The sequence below is a fragment of the Bombyx mandarina genome, chromosome 06, assembly GCF_030267445.1.
Source record: "Bombyx mandarina strain Sakado chromosome 06, ASM3026744v2".
In the NCBI taxonomy this organism is placed as follows: Eukaryota; Metazoa; Arthropoda; class Insecta; order Lepidoptera; family Bombycidae; genus Bombyx; species Bombyx mandarina.
This window is the reverse complement of record NC_143213.1, coordinates 11838249-11860076: the sequence shown is the minus strand read 5'-3', so window position 1 is coordinate 11860076 and position 21828 is coordinate 11838249. Positions and strand designations below refer to the sequence as shown.

Below are 21828 nucleotides of genomic sequence, written 5' to 3'. Positions count from 1 at the left end.
CCAGCGACGACACACTCGATAGCTCCAAGACGTTGTTAGCGATGGCTTTGTGAACGATGAACCCAACACCGCCTTGAGAGAGCTGGTCTCCTTCACGATAGTAGAAGAGGTTTCCAGACTCGAGGATGACGGTGTCCTCACCCTTTCTACGGACCTCCGAAAGCCCAAGGATATGCCATTTAATGGACCTCAATTCTACTTCCAGCTCTTCTACATCCTCATCTCGCCTCAAAGTCCGGGTGTTAAACGTGCCAATGGTCAGTTGTTTATGGTGGTCTGCCGACCGGGGATTCTTCGCACCCCCTGCCCTACCGTTACCGTGACCGCCACCGTGGCCAGGAATAGTAGAGCTGCCGGGTACTGGGGGCCGTTGCATTTTGTGTCCTATCATTGGGGAGTTTGTGCCCTTAAGTCACCACGCTGGGCATGCGGGTTGGCAACTAGGAAGTTTAACGTCGTACCCAGGATGAGGAAGTTTAACGTCGTACCTAGGACGAGCAAATATCGTATCCTGTCAAATTGATTAAGACAAATTTTTAATTCAAAAAATAAATAATAGTTATAACGCACACATCACACATCCCTATTTACTCTACTAGTCGGTCTTGAAGGGGAATGCATGCGGGCGGAGCGGCAGAGACGTCGCCGGGCAACCACATAGTTTTTCAGAAAGCTGTCAGTCGATATAGCACCAATGAAATATATTTTTACATCGTTATACTTAATTATAAAATACACCTTAAACTGGTATTATTTTAATAATTCGTTATAAGTGGCGTCCCAACTAGTGGCCGCGAACCCAGTTTAAACTGGATTTCGTACCGAAGTTATTAAAATCATAGTTCATTGTGTGTGCTAGAAAGAATGTTCTAGAAGATGCCGCCACGCAAAGTACGTGCAGGTGCTGTGAGTGATAATCAGTCCAGCTCGGAAGATGAAGCCGCAAGACCTTCGCCAGTACTTATGTCTGGGGACCAGTTGACCTCATTCCTTGCCGCCTTCGCAAAAACTCAGGCGGAAGTGAATCGGCAACTCGTCGAATCCCTCATGACATCGTACGCGAGAGGTAGCTCAGGTGCACTCCCTGAAGTTTCCGACGCTGCGATAGCATCCTCACCGACACCCACGTCTTTAACCAGTAAGTCCGGCAACATGGCTAAGTGTACGTCGCGCTTCGATGGTCAGAGCCGTGACCCTGAAGTTATAGAAGCATTCATCGACTCAGTGGAGATTTTTAAAGAGTGTGCGTCGATCAGCGATGATCTTGCATTGCGAGGACTGCCTATGCTGCTGCACGGTGAAGCTGCAGTATGGTGGCGAGGGGTCCGGACCGAAGTGTCTTCATGGCCCGAAGCTGTCAAGAGACTACGATGTATGTATGGTATTCCACGTCCAGCCTACAAGATTTTCCGTAACATATTCGCTGTCGAGCAAAACGAAGAGCTCGCGGATTCGTTTATTATTAAAATAAGGGCTATGATGTCGACATTACCATACGTATTACCCGAACAAGTGAAGTTGGACATGATATACGGCTTATTGGATAGGCGTATTCGAAAACGTTTGTCACGAGATGCGGTGTCCAGTATTGAATCCCTGATAGATAAAGCGCGAGCTATTGAAGAGTCGCTCATGGAAAATGCTACTATGAGCATAAAGTCAACGTCGTCGTCCCGTGTGCAATCGACATGCTATCCGGCGGCCGGCTCGCGAAGTTCACGCGTCGTCACATCGGATGGTGCGACTTTAGCGGGAAGCATCGGGCCTGCGTCTCCGGCGCATCCTGGATTACTGCCACAGAGTACCGCGGTAGTTCAGCGGTCATGGGTGCAGTCTCCGCAGCGTTCATCGTCGTCTTCGACTCCAATCAGTGCCGATAAAAATAATTCCGCGGTTAAAGTGAAAAGTGAGATAAATGATAAAAAGTTATTTTGTGTTTATTGTAAGTGTCGTGGTCATACACGTGATACGTGTCCTAAGAACTCTAGAAAGTCAAATGATAGTAATAAGTCTAGCTTGTTTTGCTATGGTTGTGGTGAAAAGGGTTATATTCGAGCAAATTGTCCAAAATGTAAAGAAAGTGTTTCGACATGCGATGTTATTTATCAAAATACGTCACAATCACAACATAATGTATTCCATTCACTTGATACCATTTGTAATGTTCAATGTAATGATACTAATGTTATTGTTGCTCAGGGTAGACCTATTTTAAATATCGAGATTTGTGGGTATCCCGGTACAGCGCTTATTGATACTGCCGCTCGGCGTAGTATCGCGAGTTCAACCTTGTACTCACTTTTGTTACGTTTAGGTATTAAATTTAATTCACAAGAAATGTCAGTGAAGCTTGCTGATGGTAGCATACGTACTGATATTGTTAAGTTAACGTGTGTAAATGTAAATTGTATGTCTAGGTGTATACCTGTAGAATTTGTTGTATTCCCTAACGCGTCAAATAACGAGACACTCTTAGGCATCGATTTTATTACAAAATTTGAGCTGGTCTTGAATTTTTCTACTATGACATGGTGGACAGCTGATCGACCTCGGGTCATTCACCCTCTGCTAACAGAAAGTACACGCGGGATGGTTCAGTGCGCCTCTGTCAACCTATTGAGGCAGGATGAGGGCACTTTGTTGACACAAGAGGAACGCTCCAGCTTAGAAAATCTTCTTGGTGAGTATTCTGATATTTTTGACAAAGTCGGAGAGCCAACGCCCTTTGCTGAACATCATATCGATACGGGTGACCACGCCCCTATTGCTGTACCACCCTACCGAGTCACGCCCGCGAAGAAGGAGATTATTCGCGCGGAACTCGATCAGATGTTAAAAGACGGAATCATCGAAGAGTGCGAGTCTGCCTGGTCTGCACCAACCGTTCTGGTACCAAAGGCTAATGGTGGGTATAGGTTTTGTGTAGACTATCGTCGGCTTAATGCTGTCACAAAGGGTGATGCGTATCCTATGCCACGCATTGACGAGCTGCTGCAGTCAACTAAAAAAGGCTGCGTGATGAGTTCCTGTGACCTTCGAAGTGGTTACTGGCAGTGCAGTATCAAGGATCAGGATAAAACGGCCTTTGTCACACCGTTCGGTATGTATCGTTTCAAGCGTATGCCATTTGGACTAAAGAATGCGCCAGCTACGTTCCAGAGACTTATAGATAGATTTCGATCGGGATCCTCGCTTAAGGACGTTACCGTATTAGCCTATTTTGATGATATATTGGTAATCTCAGATTCATACCAATGCCACCTTTCAGATCTCCGTGCAGTATTCGACCGTCTCCGCTTGTTTAAGCTTCGAGCTAATCGAGACAAGTGCGTCTTTGCTAGAGAAAAGGTCAAGTATTTGGGTCACGTGATCTCTCAGGAGGGTATATCTCCGGATGAAGGCAAGGTACGCGCGGTATTAGATATGAAGGAGCCTAAGTGTCTTCAGCACTTACGCACTTTTCTTCAAACGTGTTCCTGGTTTCGCAAATTTATACCGGACTTTGCAAAGGTAGCTGAACCACTCACACGCTTGACTAAGAAATCGTATGTTTGGGAATGGAGTTTGGAGCAAAGTAAGGCGTTTGAATCTCTTAAGAAGTTGTTGACCACGTCTCCTATTTTAGTACAAGCGGATTACACTAAGCCGTTTTTACTGAGGACAGACTCTAGTAACTATGCTTTGGGTGCTGCTCTACTGCAGGGGGAGTCGCCCCATGATGAACATCCAATAGAGTATGCTAGTCGTTTGCTTACCACAGCCGAACAAAATTATTCTACTACTGAGAGAGAGGCTCTCGCGGTAGTTTGGGCTGTCGAGCGATTCCGTGGTTACATTGATGGTCATCCAGTCCGTGTGATGACTGACCACCAACCTCTGAAGTGGCTGTTTTCCTTGAAGTCACCAAGCGGTAGGTTGGTTCGCTGGGCAATGAAGCTGCAGGCTTTTGATCTGCGTATCGAGTATACCCCAGGTAAGGCCAATGTATTAGCCGATACTCTTAGTCGACCAGTGATGGGAGAACACCGGCATGCGACATTTGCCCGGTTGTCATAGACGTACCACACTGGGATGCGACTTCGACCCGGGAAGCTCAGTTGGGTGATGCAGAGGTTGCCAAGATTATCCAGGACCTCGAAGGTAAGGATGAACTTGCTGTTAATCGCTGGACTGAGAGAGGTTATCTTTTGAATCAAGCGGTTTTGTATAGGTATGTGCCTGATACTGATTCCGAAGAGCCTCAACTCGTCATACCAGAAAGTCTGCGGAGTAAAGTCATGTTCGAGTGCCATGACTCGCCTACTGCCGGTCATAGTGGTATCGATAGAACATTGCACCGTATCTCGCAAAGGTTCTATTTCCCTGGTATGAGACGGTTTGTAACTCAATATCTTAAGACTTGTGTTGAATGTCAGCGGTACAAGCCATCTAACCTTAAGCCAGTTGGACTGTTACAGACTCCTGTTCCCGCTCAGAGGTTTGAAACTCTTGCGATTGACCTCTTTGGTCCTTTGCCTAGAGGACCGCAAGGTGAAAGGTGGATCCTTATTGTAGAGGACACTGCCAGTAAGTGGGTAGAAGTCTTCGCTCTCACGGAAGCTACAGCAGAGATCTGTACCAAGACGCTGGTCAATGAGGTATTTATGAGATTTGGTCTACCTCGGCGCTTGATTTCTGACAACGGAGTGCAGTTTGTAGCTGATGTCATGCAGAAGGCTATGTTTGTTCTAGGTGTAAAGCAAAGCATAGTCCCTCTTTATCACCCGGAGGCGAATCCAGTTGAACGAAAGAATCGGGACCTGAAAGCTCACATCGCCATATTGGTTGAGGGTCGTCACCAAAACTGGCCAGAGGTATTGCCGTTCGTACGATTTGCGTTTAATAGTTCTCTCACTAGGTCTACTGAGCATACCCCTGCTTACCTGACTTTCGGTCGTGAGTTGCGGTCCCCTTTGACGGTCCAGTCGGACCTAAGAGCGGTCGTTGCATCTGAAAATTTTGTACCCCAGATTACACCGTACTTGCTCAAGCTTGCCGATACCATCTCGACAGCAATGGAGAACCTTGAACGTCATCAGGACTCTCGCAAGGCATATGCTGATCAAGGTCGTTCCTCTCCCGAAGAATATTTAGAAGGTGACTTGGTGTTAATGAAGACCCATGTTCTTAGTAACGCTGCGAAGGGTGTTACCTCCAAGTTCAACCCGAAACGGGATGGACCTTACGTCATCTCTAGAAAGGTGAGTCCTACTACTTACCTTTTGGCTCATAGATCCGGTGAGGTTTTTGGTAAGTACCACGTATCGGATTTAAGGCGTTATCATGCTAGAGAGGGTGAATGTCCTGAGCCGGTCGTACCTAAACGTGGTAGAGGTCGCCCGCGTAAAGTTATTGCTTAGGTGTCAGTCCGCGTTATTTGTGTTGTTTGACCAGGTGATAGGTCCTCACCTGATCAAAAGGGGGAGTGTATAACGCACACATCACACATCCCTATTTACTCTACTAGTCGGTCTTGAAGGGGAATGCATGCGGGCGGAGCGGCAGAGACGTCGCCGGGCAACCACATAGTTTTTCAGAAAGCTGTCAGTCGATATAGCACCAATGAAATATATTTTTACATCGTTATACTTAATTATAAAATACACCTTAAACTGGTATTATTTTAATAATTCGTTATATAGTTTAAAAAACTAACAAAAAACGTGGGGTGCATGTTATAAGTAGTTATAAATATTTTATGAATACACTATTTTTAATTCAAATTTATTAAAATTTAATATCCATTTTTTGTTGGACTTTCTATAAAAGCGTATTTTGTTAGTTTTTTTAAAGTATTATTTATTTTTCAATTTTTAGTTGACTTTCAATTTTTTCAATATATATTTTTTCGCTTTTTTTAATATTGAATTGTCATGGGCCCTAATAAGTACACGAAATTTCGAGTTAATCCGACGTTTTGAAGGGGGTTGAAAGATTCCGTTACAAACATACATATGTCTGAAGCTAATAAAAGCGTATTAAAAACAAATTCTGTCAGATTCTTTTAATATTCTTTAAATTCTCCTCTTGCTCTCACAATGCCTATTACATTCGACTTTGCTGTTAAATCTGTTCTCGTTTCCTCCGCATCCTGAATAGAACATTTGCATGCATCGTCTCCTCACAACGTCGAAGAACCAGACCAAATGCATGCCATCACAAGGTCCTTTGGAGGGAGGTTGGTAACAATAGTACGGTACGTTTTTTAAACTCGATGGAAACGGACCATCGACTGCACCTGTAATTTTATAATTAAAGAAATGGAATTTACGTGTAATAAAAGTCGTTAATAAAAATCAAACCCGCAAAATATAATTTGCATAATTACTGGTGGTAGGACCTCTTGTGAGTCCGCACGGGTAGGTACCACCACCCTGCCTATTTCTGCTGTGAAGCTGTAATGCGTTTCGGTTTGAAGGGTGAGACAGCCGTTGTAACTATACTGAGACCTTAGAACTCATATCTAAAGGTGAGTAGCGGCATTTATATTGTAAATGTCTATGGGCTCCAGTAACTGTGAACACCCATCTAAGCAATAAAAAAATTAAAAAAATACAAATTTCATTATATTCTAATGCCAGACCCTCCTTTGGGAATATTAGATAGAAGAACAACATTAAGAATCTTTATGTTTAGGTTCTGTCCAAAATTATCTCTTTTAACGTTTAATCGTTACAGCGAAACAAACAAATAAATCACTCGAATCACTAATACGAACAAATACAGCGTGCCAGAAAGAAAAGTTTCTCACAGATAAGTAAGCTATCTTCTATGTTTAGATTTTTCTGGAATATTTGTTTTTTTTTGTACCTATTCGCTGGTAGCCTAAGAGATTATTACAGCTATGCCCGGACGGGTAGGTGTGCTTACGGGTTTTACCTGAGAGAAGTTGCAACTCTAGCCCTGGCAAGAGCGGTGCTTCTCAGAACCTACCACCGGATCGGAATCGCGACCCATTAAGACGAACCGGCGAGAAACTCATTGATCTTAGTCACAGTTAACATTAGTAATAGAATGCTGTAAATACAAAGACAACGAATGAATACATAACATTCACGAAATATCATTATCTTTAGCTTTGGTGAACTCTAATTCCACGACGATTGACTAGATTGATAGATTAAATTTTCAAAAAATAATAATTAAATTAGGGCCTAAAATAGTCAAATCGCAGAATTTCTTTTTTTTATTTTAGCAAAAATAGGAGGCGGAACTCACTGACAATCTTGAAACTTGAAATTAAAAAATGCTTCCTTAGATTTACTGCTGCGATAAAAATTTCCAGGATACCATTATCGACCCCACAACCAATATACTTACCAGTATTCAAGATACTAATTATGAATTACCAGACTAACAATAGAATAGGTAATACTCCTGATATTCCTGATATATACTCATGATAATACTTCAGACGGCAATCAAAATTAAAGTCTTAGAAAACAAAACTCAACTTACGTCCGTCTTTCACATAATCATGCATGTCCCTATAAGGTAAGAAAGTGCATTGAGTTATTAAGAACAATGCAGGCACATACAACAGCAAACAAAGCGAACGCATGGTCGAATTAATTTTCAACGCGAAGCCTCGATGATCACCAATCAACACGATCGCAATCAGAAACAATCACATTCCGTTTTATTGCTTATTGAATTGCGATAACAGATTGATTGGTCTTCCGCTGTTTGTAGTCTCGACGAACAAATACTAAACGCCTTTACGAGAATTCCTTTTGATTTATCTTATTTCTTGTTCAAACTGTTTCATCGCATGTACCTCATTTTGTTGATGGTATTATTCTTCGCTCTGCCTACTAGTGTTATGATGAATGATTACGATTCATTATTTATGTTCACTAAAGCTTGATTTACCTTAAACGCGTGCCGGAACGTATTGCTTCGGTTAAGATTACTTAATTTTTAACAAATTTGCTGAGTATTTTAGCTCATGTGAGCGTCGGAATTCACTTGCATCTGGACCGAGGTGACTATCAACGCTGTTATATGTTTTATATAATAATGTTATATTAAATTATATTGTATGTATATTCTTATTTTTCTGAGAGCATGTTTGGATAATATACGAATGAAAATTTTCTGTCAGAGAGTGACATATCAAACTTGGCAACATTATTGGGACTCGACTGAAATCGCTGAAACGATTACATGTCTAACGTTATACTCATGATTCTTGACTTAAGCATTCTCAAATGTGACGCCAAAACCCAATACCGTAAAGACTATACGGTATACTCCGAAGCACTTTTACAATTTTATATTTATAAATCTCGAACTTATAGCAGGGAAGTTAAAAAAAATTGTTTAAAAAATCGAAACCTGAATGAATTCTGTACCTTTATTTATAGTAAACTCATATTTATAAAACGGAATTTAATAACAGTAGCATCTAAGATGAAATTTAAAAATCAAAGGTACTTCACTTTTTAAATTACTTTTAAAACTAGCACTCCATTTTTCATAAAAGCGAGGTATAGTGAAATCATTAGCTGAAAGTAAAAAAGACTAACCAAAGTAAGGAAAATCGTTTTTAACGTATCTCGGCCGCACTTTTCACGCGATGAGTTACTTGACGGTGACGAACCTTTCCTATCTGGTACTACACAACAAAGACAAGAGTAAACTAGATAACTAAACTTTTACAACCAATACGTCTAGAATCAAGTAGAATTGATTATCCGTATCAATATAACGGACAGGCGAAGGATCGAAATCATTTATCAGGAGTAACATGTTCGTAATTAATCAATAAGACGGATCCTGTAAAGCCCGGCGTCACCATGACAACGTGCGTTAATAATAATTACAATCAAAATATCTTAGATTCACTGTCGGTTTCGCTCGTATGAAATTTATTTGCATATATTTCGTTACTTGAATATACATTAATGCTGGAGGTAGTACTGATGCTATTCATTTTTTATTTTATCGGACAGATAGAAACATGTAAAGCGAACTAATTACAGGAGATAAACACTATACCAATGAAGTCATATAAATATAATAAAATTACATTTTTGCTATTGTTAGGTTTCTAAGTGTGTCAACGGAGATTTGACTGGCACATTCCTGAGTATTTAAAAATCTTGAACCTGATCTTCTCGACCAAAGTAACCTCGGTCTTCCTCCTCTCCCTCCTCTCAACTGGAGGCGCCGGAGTCCGACATAACCCAATCTGTTACTTTAATCGACCGGGTATCAGTAAAAGGATTCCCCAGCGATAATAAAGAAACAGGTAATCCAAAAGAAAGATAAATAATTGGCCTTAAGAGTTCGCAATGTAACTAGAAAATAATCCAACTAACTACGACTTCGTCCATAGCAAAGTGGGAGAGAATGAAATATGAAATATGGCGATTCACCAGAAACGGAGAAAAGTATCAGTCGAAAGAAGCTCAACTACCGTATACTCGTCGATGTACCATATACAATAAAGTCAAGAGACGCTATAGATTATTCATTTCCGCAGCCACGTTACTTTGTAGGAAACGTTAAACTTGATCGCAAAATATCAGCCATTTGGTTAGCTAAGAACCACATACTAAAACTAATCTGGCCTTTATGTGGGTTGTAATTCTACTCTAGTTGCCGCAATAACTCAAGGGGCATTAATTTTCATTCAAATCAACGTTTTGGGTCAACCTATAACTGTTATATCCCACACTAAGCATTCTGTCAAGGTTTTGTACTGAAATAGTAAGAAAGGTAATGGTATTTCGGTTTTAAGCAAATTAGGCAAATATAAATAAATATTGGAGGTAACTCTATTTCCGTTCTCTGAGTATTAATTAAATTTCATATTACAGAGGAAAATTAATTTGTATCGTTCATGTTCATTGAAATACTTAATAATACCTTATACTTTGTTGACTACCACTGTATTTACTGGTATAATACATATTTATAACTACAGCTGTAGTAGATCAATGAGTTCCATATTCACAGCAATTACGCGCAGTGCACACGAGTAATGAGTTCATCAAAAAAATTTCATTCAAATAATACCTAGTTAACGTCAAAGATAGAACGAAAAGCCGGTACATAATAAATTCGGATGTCGTAAAAGAAAAGTCGATAAGAATACTGGTACGTCCCGAGTTTACGACCGACCGCACATGAGAATTACTCTCACATTACACAAGTTTCATTAACTATACCAACAACTTAGTAACACGACTCAACACAAACAATTGAATGCTCACATTCAAACACAACACTTGCCAATATACGTTAAGGTTCATAGTTAGAACACAAATTATAATCATGTTACAACGAACATATGATGAAATGTACAAAGCTGTTACAGCGACCAATAATTTAATGAAGCGTTCAGCTGATAAGTGAGGCTTGCTGAATTTGTAGACGTCAATACACTTTAAGATATTTAAACGTAGCTCCGGGGCAATTGAATGGAAAGGAGGGCAACGAGAAGAGAGCAATAATGAATTTGAACAAGTCCAGTTTTTGTTCTACGAATCCGTTTATATTGGAATTTAAAAAACAAAATTAGTAATAAAAAACATTCGAGTTAATAAGATTTACTAATATTAAAACAATGGGCATTATTTAAAATTTAAAACATTATTACTCAGAAAGTAGTTGAGCCAGAAAAATGGGCCTGTCACGAGAAAGACACGACACTAATTACCGAAGTGAGCCTGTAACAATTTGTCTATAAGAAACAGAGCTGCATAAAATATTGTCCAATATTATATAGTGTGTTAGCACGTTAATGGTTTTTACATTACAAATTGTCTCATAAATTGGAATCATTTGACGTTATCGTCTAGTGTAACGTTTCACTGAATAGTTAACAGAACAGAAAGTTTATGAGAAAATTTTGTCGGTGGCAGCTTTTGAATTTTCTTTGATATTCGTTCTAGAATCAATCCAACAAAGGCAAGTCTGAAGAAGTTAAATATAGTTAAAGATCTAAAACATAATTACATTATTTCATTACCTTTAGTACCGGATTTCTTTGAGAGAAGAAAGATTAAATTCATCGATAATGGTATAACCCCAATCGTGCGACAAATTATAATTGCCTTTGAAATCGCCAGACAAGACTACGACGCTCAATCCTTTCAAAATTTCACGATACTATGACGCAAGAGATTTTGGCTTCATAAATAAAATGGTGTCAGGTGCTGTTGTTGATTTACGGTTTACAGTTTTGTTTTTATATAGCCATGAGTTTTTTCTTTATGAAAACATTCGGACTTTAAAATTACCGTAATCTTTATGAAAAAATAAAAAATATATGATTCAACGACTTTTGTTTCGTGTGCGAAAACAGTGTATATACAACTTTTCGCTTTCTACAATTTACCATGACCATAAAACGGCTTTTTAAGTGGAAACTGTTGCCGCTTAAATAACATTTTAAGCCGTAACTTGATGGAGTTAAAAATAATTTCTCTACTATACTATATTTTTAGATTTATTACTAAAATAAAGGCTTATACCAAAAATTCTCGAAGATACAAAAAACCATTCGTTTGTTAAGTAAGTACGTTTTTCCTTAGAAAAATTGGTGTTTGTTTGAGGGATTTAAGTGCCGGTACAGTGACCTCGCTTGATAAAAGTATACGTGGCGTCTTATTATTTAGGCTACAATAACATTCTTCAGAATATACTACTGAGACTTTTAATTTTCAAGGTGAGAGTTTCATTCGCGTTTGTTATGTCTATGGGAGGCACACTGAACCAATGCAACAAAAACACCCAGTGGTAGAAATACTCGCATGACAAATCTTAGTTTGATGAGATCATGCTAGAAACATTACCAAAAATGTTAACAATAATATGATGAACAATCTAATTTAAGGACAACAGAAAAAGACGAAATTAGCATTTTTTGGCGGACAAAACCTACATTTGTTGCGTTAGTATAATTAAATTTAACCATCTTCCTTGTTAGGAAGGTGATTAAAATAACTGTCACGATTGTAAAATTAAATCTAAAGACTTTTGTTTCGTCGTTCATCAAATTAAAAGGCACTCCGTCGAAGACGAAGATAGATCATTTGTCATCTGATCTCATTTAGAAGTTTAACTTCACTGATCTGACTTTATCTTGGAAATTACTAAAAGTTTCAAGTCACTTTTGATGCCATCAGATTTATAAAGCTTTTGTAAATACAAATTTAGATTGGCTTGTCTATCTCTCTACTTCGGTCTAAAGGTTGGTACAGCTGTTATGGAATAAAATGAAATTTCGTCCTCATATCTTAAAGTGCGTGGCAATATTCAGAGTGTTTACGTCTAAGGGCTTCAGTAACCACTTAACCTCCTTTTTACTACGGCGCCACTCGTCGCTGAAGTTGGATTCATGTTCTCTATCAAATCATCGACTCTGGATGGTGTTTCTCGACCTCTTAGACATATTTCCTCGTCTGAAGAGAGTTATAAGTGTCCTACAATGGCTATCCAGTGCTGTGTTATTCTCATATATATACCTTCAACGGCAATTTCGAAGTTATTTATATTTCGCCAGTAATTAATTGTTCATTCGCTTGTTAAGAAATCCAGCAGCTGACCAGAAGAAAAACCATAAACACCCAATAAAATGTACATGCCACGTTTACATAATGTAATTTTGTCAATTAGCCTTAACTACGTCCGCAATTGTGTAAACGCAGAGTTGAGACGCGTGACAAAAGAAACACTAGAATTCTGTTTTTTTTACTTGATAAAGGTCAAACTGTACACAATTCTTATTTTGCAGTTTTACTAATGAGTATGATTGTCCATCTGCACTTCGTTCCGTATTTTAGTTAAGTTAATTGTCTACTGTGCATATTTAAGAATTATAAACTTTAAGTTTACTGCAGGACAATTTCATAATAGACCTATTATGATGTGACATGAGACGTTCACAACATGTATACATATGTATACTTATACTGATTATTATAGGCTACTGTTTCTTCACTGGGGATATCGTCTATATATCCCCAGTGCAAACCTAATGCAATACAATGCATTAGGTTTATTGTTTGATTAATAGATAAGTTTTTTTTTATCATTGGGCCTGCTCCTAGGTCGTTTGATTTTATGAACTACACTGCTTAGTATCATCGTACCTACTACATTTTATACTATAAAGCAACAACGCGTTCTGTTCAAATGAGCATACCTGTTTAAATTTTAATCTAATCGTCAATCTAACCTCAATTGTTTTGGCCGGTTGGCGGCATTTACTTCGTGAAGACTATTGCCTCCAGTAGGCCATAAGCTTTCTGTACATGTATTGAGTACACCTTACCTATTCACATGATTAAAATAAATTTAGTTATAAATATGCATATTTGAATTTTGGTTTATAAAAAGTAAACCTTTTTACTTCTTCTTCTTTTTCTCCATCTTATCCCACTGGGTGGGGTTAGCACAGCTAGTTTTTCTCTTTCATTCTCTTCTATCAGCCGTTATCTGAACACCCACTTCTCTCTTTCTCATATCGTCATTCACACACTTCATCCATTTCTTCTTCGGTGGACCTCTTCCCTCTCTACCTTGCACTACCATTTATATACATCTTCTAGTCACATGCATTTTCTCTCTACGCATCACATGTCCATAATACGCTAACCGTCCGCTCTTTAATTTGTTGCTTACCGGGGCTACTTTCACACTTCCTCTGATATACTCATTTCTTATCTTGTCCATTCTTGTCACTCCACACATCCATCTCAACATTCGCATATCTGTCGCATGCACTCCTCTTTCATGCTTTACTTTCCTCGCCCAACAAAAGTACCGCTTTCATGATCTAGAAAATTTACTTAGTTAAGCAAAAAGGATGCAATCAACCGCAAGATTTATTAAGCCAAACGATCTAAGAATTTACAAACTATTGGTTAACAAACGAACCAACCAAAGCCGTAGCTACCGAAGGCGCAATCAAACGAGCCACGGTCAATAATTTGACTTCAAACGGCAACATCTTGACGGTAATTGTGTTGGGTTAGAAACATTTTTGCTTGTCTACGACGTGCTCCAAGACATTTTTGTAATAAGCTTTTAAATGTACTTTTTTTAATTGGTGAAAGAACTGTAATTACCATCCCCTTCTTTGTCTTACTACGAGTATGTGACATTTAAGAAAGATAGTCTCCATCTGTGGATTTTTCGATCCATACAAGTTTCCGTGTAAAGTGAATATAAACATTGGCTGTTTTTATGGCAAATTTATTCATGTATATTTTTTCCTCATAACTATTAATGAAAACAATGGGTTTTCATTCGAATTTGTGTTGTTTAGGAAATGCAATTCTAAACTTATTACATTCGGGGAAAAAAACCCTGTCTAACGTGTTAAATCTATTTTCATCTGTTTTCATCTGTGTTCAATTTAATATAGGATCTATTACTCGCGTACAACGATATTAATTTTGCTCCAATTTATTTTAAGAAGTGTCAATTTTTTCCCCTACCTATTCATCGATAGCCTAGTTCAGCCTAGCCCGAACGGGTGCCGTGTAAAATCGCATTCAACTATGTATTAGTCTTTTCGCCTTAATCCAGGCTTTTTTCTAAAAACCTGATCACTTAGTTGGCTTGAGTCACAATTTGTAAGCGTAAATTATGTTACGACTAGCCGTTGTAATAGCAATTAAAATTATGAGATTTAGGCGATGCCAATATATTATAATTTCGATACTGTGACAAAGCTATAATTATAAAAACAAAGGTTTTAGTATTCCAATTATAAAACAGATTTAAAAAATTGTTACACATATTTACATTGCTACACATATTTACATACATCCTTTCATCTCACTTTACTCTTTGGATTGTACACCATATACAAGTATTAGCCACATTTGTTATAGTTGGTATTTAGTTCTACGTCATAACTCACAGATTTTATTTAATGTATTAAAATCACTAGCTTTTTACGTCGGGTATTCGTTAATTCTTTGATTATTTTTAAATGGTAACAGGTAAAGTATCGCATTTACACAGCACAGATCAATTTCTATCAATACAAAAAATTTAATTTTATCAGAGTCAGAGAACTTCATGAGTTTATTTTTTGAATCCTATATAGAATGATATGTTGTGTTCACTGTGTTATGATTTTCCTTAGTAAATTTTGAATTGTGAATAATGATGAGTTAGAGAGAATAAAGAGTTAATTGGTCACTGGTCTACTACATTGCCAGTGTTAGAAAAAATATTTCTTAGATCTATGCATAAATTATATTCCGAAAATTAAACAATGTTACATTGTGAGATCATCCCGTAAAACATTGGACATTTTTGAAAATGTGGGCAGTTCAATCAATAGCCATGCCGAAGACATCTACAAAGTACGCGGATGTGTCTATTTATTTTTTGTTTTACTTCTTTATTGTGAGGCATTAATTGGGACTATATTGGGATTATATTGTATGTTATGTCATGAACATATGACAGATAATATCGCTCGACGATACCGAAATTAGCGGATTGCCTCTGTCTGAAGTAAGTAGATATACTTTATCTCGCGGACTTTAGACCCTTAGTGTGACCTGTTAACAAACATTATATAACAGAAACAACTATATATAAGAATTTTTCCATGCAATGGATTTCATGTTGCTTTTACATCCTCTTGAATACACTCTTATACAATTCTTTACATAATAGTTAACGAATAATTTTTAAAATTAATAAACAATAACTTTCTATTTTTTAATCTTATTAGTTACTAGCGACCCGCCCTCGCTTCGCTTCGGAAACTGTAATTTATTGTTGATTTCTCCATTATTTAATGGATGTTATTATACATATAAACCTTCCTCTTCAATTACTCTATTAAAAAAACAGCATCAAAATCCGTTGAGTAGTTTGAAAGATTTAAGCATACATAGGGACAGATATAGGGACAGAGAAAGCGACTTTGTTTTATACTATGTAGTGAAGCTAGTACTAGTGTTGCGCCGATATATGTACCTGTATCTAACACGGTTTGAAAACTTACATTTTCGTGGCCGTTTACGAAAACAAGAGCTTGCATAATATATACAAATTGTTGTTCTGGGAACAAACGTACATAATATGAGTTAGTTGAGACCAGTTAAGAGAGCGTAGATTACTTCGGAACTCTGTAGGGTTAATATCGACGCTTGAAAGGCAAACGTGACTAAGCGACAATGCGTGAACTTTACAGTAGACTAATTTAAAGTTGAAATACCTGGAAAAAAAAAATATTTTAACGAATCTAGCTATAGTACAATCTAGCTAGTAGCTGTAGGATCGAAATGATTTTAATAGACCTCGAAATGTATATTTTTTGCGCATCGAATATGGTTATTGCCTATCATTTATGTACAAAACAGTTATTGTCGCTTAGTCACGTTTGCCTTTCAAGCGTCGATATGAAAACAAATCGTGCCTGATTTTATTCTCATAAAAATATTGAGGATGGAAGTTCTGTATTTAAAAAAGAAAGAAGTTTTTATTGAGCTCATTTTTAGAATGTTATACTTATAGATATTAACTTACTAGAAAGTTTAGAATGCTCTGAGGAATTGCTTGAGATTATGCCGTCATATCGTTTTTGCCATCGCACCGGCTGCTAACTGAGCAGTTTATCCATACCACCTAGAAGCATTGCGTTTATCCACAGTGACTTCTGGAGGTCATTTTTACTACGTACTACGCTTCGGAATGAACTTTCCTTCTCGGTGCTTTCGGAGTGGTATGACATGTCTTTCTTGAAACGAAGCTTGCAGAGAGCTCTCAACGGTAAGCAGCGACTTGGCTATGCGACTGGTATTGATGACGTACATCAGTGAAGGTAACCACTCTCCACCAAGAGGGCAGTATTCTTGTCTGCCTAAAAAGGTAATAAATAAATAAAAACTTTGAGGATTGTAAAAGTGTTCCTAAGATTGCTGCAGTGCCAATCTCAAGAGTTGGTACGTTTCAAGTTAATGTAGTCAGTCATACATTATGATGTAAGATCCTCCGACCTTAACTCCGGAATCTGATAACAATGTTTTAATCTCGTCACAACAAGGTGAGCACGTCGGCACGTCTTAAACAAAAAATCGAATGTTTAATTTGAGGCGGTTTCTTTTTCAGGTTGCAGTAGGTACATAATTTAATACGCGTGTGAGGCTTCAAAATCAGAGCGAGGGTAAACGCCCATTCTGATTTATTATTCTTTTTATTTCTGAATTGGTTCGGATTCGTCGGCGTCTCATGCGTTCCATTTTCTTCTAAAGCAATTTTGGTTTATTGGATGGTAAACTAGATTATTAAAGTTGTGTTTATTACCATTGTTGTTAGAATCTATTCTCAACACACTTTACTGTGTGTAACCATTTATTTGTTTCTAACCTAATTCTTGTTCAGAACCAAATTATTGCTAACGTGTGTGATTATTTCATATCTTTCGTCAAATAATTTAAAATTTAAAATGGTAACACACTATCTTGTTTAGAAAAATCGCTTCGTGTCCTATGGTACATCAATCTCTCCACATTAGGGCGCATTATAGATGAGGTTTCCATCAATCAAGAGCAGCTGCTATTTGCCGTCAGGGCCGCATTAATGTGATATACGAGAATCCTTAAACGTACCGGAAAATAAAAATCGAATTTACCGTTCTCAATAAGATCATCGTACCTAAAATAGTTAAGTCTGAAACGTTCAACAGCTTCCTGAATGTAGGGAGAAAGTGCTATTTCATTACCGGTTTAATTAAAAAAAATAGTATGCGTGTTTTTATTTTTTTCACACAGCTTTTCTAGCTTAACTTATCAATGAGTTATTTTCTGTTTTTTTTACCTCAATTGTCAATCCAAACAAAGTAGGTATGGATGCACTTAGTACAATATAATCGATTATTTACTAAATAAGTAGTCAAATTTTTGCCCAACCATCATTACAAGTTCGTCAATCACTTCATTCATCAAACCACAAATTGAGGATGCTATAAAACTTCCCGGTAAATTATGATTATAGCACGATTAGCATTAGGTTCAAAATATTAAATTAAATGTAATGTTTTTATATTAAAATTACCTGTGAATGAGCTGCACAATATTCAGGGGTTGGTTGTCTGAAAGGGCTGTGTACCGGACACGAAGTCGCGTGCTGCGCGTGCGGCATATGGTGAGCGTGCGCGTGCTGATGCGCGTGCGAATGGTGAGGATGGGGCGGGTGGCGGTGAGCGAGACGGGTCGACTGTGGCGCGTGCCGTGCGCACAGGTGTGTTGAGCTGCCATGATGCTCGGCGAGCGACAGCGTCGAGCAGGACGGCCGCCAATAGCCACCTTCCTCCATGTCAGGCCCGGGGGGGCATCGCGCCGCGCCGCAGCAAGCGCAGCGCCGCGCGCACGTCAGCGCATGTCGCCGCGCCTCGTGCGGACACCAGTCGTCGCGCTCGCGTCCCGACACCCTTCCCGCTCGCCACTACCTCTCCCGCTAGCGGCTCCGCTGAGCGGTCGTCTGCCAGTCGTACATCCTCTCATCCGAACTACGCCAGAATTATATAAAACACTTAAAACTACTCTTCTAATTCTTTTGGGAATTTCTTCTGGTTCTTTCTCTTGTTTTGCTTCTGAATCTTCTACATCTGCAAGACTTCATCACTTAGCACTTCAAAACCAAAAACCATACCGATCTTTTTAAAAAAACTGCTATCTTGAAACAGAGTAATTTTGAACAATTAATTGAACTGATTGCACTTCATTATTGTAGTTATTGTTTCCAAAAGTAAGATCAATACTGAATACCTGAATAATATTTATCCGACATTACATACATACGTAGGCCAGCTGGGTTTTTTTCGGGTCGTGATCCGAATCGTCTACTAACTATCCAGACTAAGGATACGTGAGACTGTTCGTCACAAAAAAAAAGTGTTCGTGAATTCTGTGAATACCGATAAAGTTGAAAATATTGTCCTTGTTTTAAACTTTCTTTTTGCTGCAATAAACTATACTAGCAGCAAATTGAGTAACAATTTAGAAAATATTTACCGAGTAGTAACGTACCTTTACAAATATTACAACCGTTACAAACATTCGTTTCTATTTCATCTACTAAGCGAAACTCAACCGATTTATATTTTTTTTTAAATATATGCTTCACCTCAATATATCGTTAGATATTTCAGAAAGACCCTCAAAAAATGAGCCTCAACTACTAGACGTTAATTAAGTAGACAATTATAAGCTTTAATTCAAATAAGATTGCGTGACACGTAGTTCAAGCCTAGAAACTAGCATTATGTCAGTCAGGGTCAATAAATAAAGTCCTCACGTGCAAGGCAAGTGAGATAGCATCATAATAGCGCACTAAGGTCTTCAAGGACCTTTTGTTGCTGCGGTAAGCAGGATTTTAGCTCTAAATCGTTCCATACCTTTTCAACCTTGCAAATACAGGTTTGATCGTGGTTCATTCGCTTTCGTAGATTTGCTTAAGCTTAAACTTAAAATCCAAACTTTAATGACTAGACATATTTTCAATCGCTCTTGTAGTAGCTTTGCTTAAGTCTAAACTTCAAATCCAAGCTTTAATGACTAGCCAGATTTTCGAATTCATCTGTATTCAAAGTAATTAGTGAAACCAAAGAGTTTTGGGATTAATCAACAGTTACGATCCAGGCGCAAAATAGTAAAATAGGAAGCAGAGAAAAATCTTAAGCACAATGCTTTAGTACTACCGGTATTTCCCAGGGGATACAAGCATTAAATATTCAAGTCGTGCACTGCTTAAAAGAACCGCCAGAAATGCACGATATTAACTGAAAAAATAAACGTTTTTTTTTTCTATTTAGGCAAAGTACGTTTTTAATTTTAGTAATTCATCTAACCTAGTTAGTCAATTTTAAGAGCAAAATGGGGAAAGATAAGTCTGTGACAAAACAAAGCGATCAATTGCGTTGTGTTGATACAAATTACAGGCGAACCAGCTTCTGTTACTGTTACGAAGCCTTGACCTAAATGTGATTCATTAAATTTCACTGCTTCGCTTATTCGACGACAATTAAAGGCAGCCTCGGAGTAAGAAATAACGACAGTGAGAAAGTAGACTTTTTTATTATTCTCATACCAGCGTTTATGAGCAGTCCTAAATGAAAACGCTGTTACAGACATAATTTGGACAGTAATTTCACATAGCTTTTAAATGAGGTGAATTTTAGTCTCCGTTTAATACTTTTCCACATCAATAGTAGCTCACAGCTGTACTGTTCAATTTAAAACAATATTTCTAATTGTATTATAACTATCGACTCTTTTACTTAATATTTTCTATTAAAAAATATCATTAACCATTTATTTCGTATTCCCTTTAGGTTTTTTTTGTGTTGCATTTATCTAAATCTATATGGAACTAGCTGATTGTATACGAAATAAATTGCGTTGATTGAAATAGCTGATTCTAATTTCGTCAATATGAAGATGCATTGGAAGCATCAAGATTCATGAATATGTATAATTGGTTTTCCGATGGAATTATTGCCAAAAATGAAAACGAATAGTAAAACATACAGACTAACTGCTGCAGTCCGAAATTGGGTTAGTGGGCCATCATTTCATTGTCGCTATCATATAGCGAAAAATCACTGTAGCTACCGACGTCTGCACAAACTCTTCAGCAACAAAAACAAATCGCATTAATTATTAAACGTTAAAAAACAATAAAGAGCTTGGTAGCGTTATTGTCAGTTTGTTTAAGTCACGGACCCCGCACCCTCAACAATCTGGGTCGAAAAACATCATCAGAGGTATAATGAAAATAAATCAGTAGGACGCGGCGTGCCTTTGCATCGTAAAAAGTTTATACGAGCTAGGACGAGACGGGCAAAGCCGCAGTCACCGTTCAGTTCAAGGGTTAAGTCAACAAGCTCTAATGGAAACATAATACGATGTTGAGGACGACGTGAACCCATATTTTTGGGGTTACAAAACCGAAAATGATGCGAGAGGGCTTTTGTTTATCCTTTATTTGTTTTATTCTCGGAAGGCATGCTCAGCATTTCATTTCGTACACAGTTTCGGTGCCAAAATCTCTAGTGGTCTCGAATTTATTATTCGATTCCTATGGGTATAAAAGAAAATAGAAATGTTTACAATAAGGGCGTTGTGGGAAATAAGTATCGACGAATTTCTTATACAGGACCACTGTTCTGAAGAACTTTTTTTTTTTTATTGCCCTTGTAGGCAGACTAGCATACGGCCCACCTGATGGTGAGTGGTTACCGTCGCCCATGGACTTCAGCAATGCCAGGGGCAGAGCCAAGCCGCTGCCTACCGCTGAAGAACGCAATAATTTTAAATTTTGTGGTTAAAGAAAAAACGCCTCTCTCAGCATTGAGTTTCCTCGCTTTATGTTAAAAGTTTTCCTCCCGTCTCTACATATTTCATTATTCTATATTAGGAAAAATGGAAAAGTAAATCACCATTCATTATATTGTTTTACTTCCTTCACGTTATCCTACAAAACACTAGTCCACACTCCAGTCAGTCAATAAGCTTAAAATGAATTATCTATTCAAAACCATTGTCCAAGAGCATGTATTGTAATGTTTGTACACGTATTTCAAAACATTTTTTACATTAAGCTGCAAATGTCATATATACCTAGTCAGGTCATAAATTCTGTCACATGTTTAATGTAAAATAATTGAAACAAGTTTATTCATTATGTAACCATTCGTAGACCAAAATGAACTTAATAAAACATAGATTCTTATGACACTAAAGTTTATTCAAAATGACCTCCGTGATTTGGAATACAGGCCTTCAATCTGCGCGGCCAGTCGTCTAT

General features: G+C 38.0%; 1 protein-coding gene and 1 long non-coding RNA gene across 8 annotated transcripts in view; both read right to left on the bottom strand.

The window, feature by feature from the left end:
- LOC114252949 (peripheral plasma membrane protein CASK) overlaps positions 1 to 21828 on the bottom strand; it is a 250090-nt gene that overhangs the window by 165934 nt on the left and 62328 nt on the right. The window lies entirely within an intron of this gene.
- LOC149502845 (uncharacterized) overlaps positions 1 to 21828 on the bottom strand; it is a 34067-nt gene that overhangs the window by 8288 nt on the left and 3951 nt on the right. Inside the window, exon 2 of the long non-coding RNA XR_016323261.1 lies at positions 18076 to 18628. This is a non-coding gene — a long non-coding RNA (uncharacterized LOC149502845). The remainder of the gene's footprint in view (positions 1 to 18075; positions 18629 to 21828) is intronic.